Source organism: Myotis davidii, unplaced genomic scaffold, assembly GCF_000327345.1.
Source record: "Myotis davidii unplaced genomic scaffold, ASM32734v1 scaffold346, whole genome shotgun sequence".
In the NCBI taxonomy this organism is placed as follows: domain Eukaryota; kingdom Metazoa; phylum Chordata; class Mammalia; order Chiroptera; family Vespertilionidae; genus Myotis; species Myotis davidii.
Genome location: NW_006297386.1, coordinates 437,358 through 439,602, shown reverse-complemented (window position 1 = coordinate 439,602; position 2,245 = coordinate 437,358). Strand labels below are relative to the sequence as shown.

The window sequence follows — 2,245 nt, the reverse complement described above, 5'->3', positions numbered from 1 at the left end:
GTGCAGCCTCCAGTGCTGGCCGCCCACAGGCCACCTCTCCTCCTGCGCCCTGGCGCCCGCAGCCCCGAGGGGAGGTCACAAGGGAGGCGGCAACCGCAGGTCTCCTCGGGGAAGGTCTCCACGGAAAACGTCGAGGCCTTCCTTACTCTCAACACCCAAAGCTGCAAAGTAAACACAGCATCCCGCGCATCCAGGAAACAAGGCCCGGAAGGCATCCTTCTAGAGCTCCGAAAGGACAGCGTCTCCAGGCGCCGGGCCAAGCCTGAGGGCAGGTCAAACCTGCCGGTCATCCCTGACCCTCCTCCCCGCCGGGGCAGAGGCAGTTCTCCATTCTCGGGGCAGGAGATCCCGGGGCCCGGGTTCAAGATCAGCCAGCCTTCGCCTATCCCCTCGTCCCTCCTTCCTCCCCTGGCTCTTCAGGACTGGAGTCCGGATGCTCAGGGCTGAAGGCCGCGGAGGGCATCCCCCCGCTCAGTTCCTCCCTCACTCTCGCCACACAGGACTCCCCTGTCTGACCCTCCGGGTGGCCTCTGAGTCAGGATTGGGAGACGGAGCTGAAACCTACCGGGAGCGAGAAGGCTGCTCAGATGGTGGGAGAGGCGCGCCAAGGAGACGGTTTCGGCTGCGAGCGTCTGTCTGCTCGGGCGCAGGCTCTGCAAGGAGGAGGAAGCGGCGGGCCCGCCCCTCTGCAGCCTCGCAGCTTTCTCCATTGTGATTGGAAACCCGAGCACCGCCTACCCCTCCCCTCCGCTCGCTCAATCCCCTTCAAGGACAAGGGCTCAAGTAGGCACATGCCCTCCTCCTCCCCACAACGGCAGGTCACCTTCTGGTGGCCAAGGCGGCCCCGCTCCCCGCCGGCGGGACCGCAGGCAGAGGCCGCATGACGTCGGAAACCGAGCTTCGCCTCTTCAAGACTTCCACGCTCTCGTTTCATCCAAATAGAAATAAAATTCAATTTCGCTTTTCTGGTCGACTTTAGAAGACTGCAGTTTCTAGCTAAGATGTTGAGGATGTGTTCCCCGGAATAGCGCGGGTGCTTCGGAATGTTTTCAAAAGAAAGCAGAATTTTCCATTTTCAGCGTCTCGGTGATAAAGCTCATTGGATGCAACAATTACAGGAGTGTGTGTGTGTGTGTGTGTGTGTGTGTGTGTGTGTGTGTCTCCTCCCTCCCCACACCACCACCTAATTCAGCCAATGTGCCTGATATGCCTACTCGTTGCCTGAGGAATTGAGGCCTAGAGGCTGTCCTCCCCAGTTCTCTGCTAATCTATACGGTGCCACCACTAAGGCTCGGTTTCTCTGTTCGTCCCCGGTAACGCCAAAGATGCAAGTTGCCATTCATCTCTGTGTCTTCAACACCCAGCTCAGTGCCTGGTACCTCCATACAGTGCTGGCGAGTGAGGAAGTGAATGAATGAATGAGCAGTTGGAAGTATCCTGAAGGTAACAAATTCCTGGGCTCAAGCCCAGAGTGTGTGGCGGAGATTTTTATTCCTCTTGTCCTGGGAGGCTGTTTCCTCTGCGTGTCTGGAAAACCTCGGTGCATACCTCTTTAACTAGACATGTCTCACTCGTGGAAGAAATGCTTCCTTGCTGTCTCCTACTGCGAGAGATTAGAGATAAGTCTTTGCAAGGTACCTCAGGTGAGCTTTGTCTTGATCAGGGCTCAGTCCTCAGGGTGATACTGAGAAGGAAATAGCCACACAGAGTGAATTATTGTACACTAGATTAGAGCTCACAGTGTTTTGCCTGGAGCTTAACCTGCAGGCAGGCCAGGTCGAGCAGAGCCAGTCAGAAATCAGAACTCCTTTACCTCCTCCCACAGTGTCCTTGAGGCCCCCTGGGACCGCTTCTGGGAGCCCAGATGAGAGGCGAACACACACACATACGGTCAGGCCTCGGCCAAGGGCTTCATTGTGTGAAGCCTCCCAATAGCCATTGACATCGATCGCCCTTTCACAGAACTGTGACCTCTGATTCTTTCTGGTGCCAAGGGCTCTTGTTCTGTTGTTACAAACACTTTTCTTCTGCTGGAGGCCCTGAAGGAGATCAGGAGTTTTTCTGTGTCCTGGCCCGACACATTTAAAATATTATTTTTACCAAATAAAAGATAAGAAAATCAAATAGAATAAAAGTGCTTACTATAAAATACACAGCCCTTGCTCCTACCCTCTCAGGCCCGGTCTGGATCCTCAGAGATGACTCCTCTTGGCTACTTGAATTGCAGGCCTGAAGCAGCTGCTCT

General features: G+C 55.4%; 1 protein-coding gene across 1 annotated transcript in view; it reads right to left on the bottom strand.

Annotated features, from left to right (window-relative positions):
- Positions 1-688, bottom strand: part of LDHB (lactate dehydrogenase B) — a 21,344-nt gene extending 20,656 nt beyond the window's left edge. The window contains exon 1 of the mRNA XM_006773146.2: positions 566-688. The gene's annotated coding sequence lies outside the window, so the exon portion shown is untranslated. The remainder of the gene's footprint in view (positions 1-565) is intronic.
- Positions 689-2,245: the final 1,557 nt, after the last annotated feature.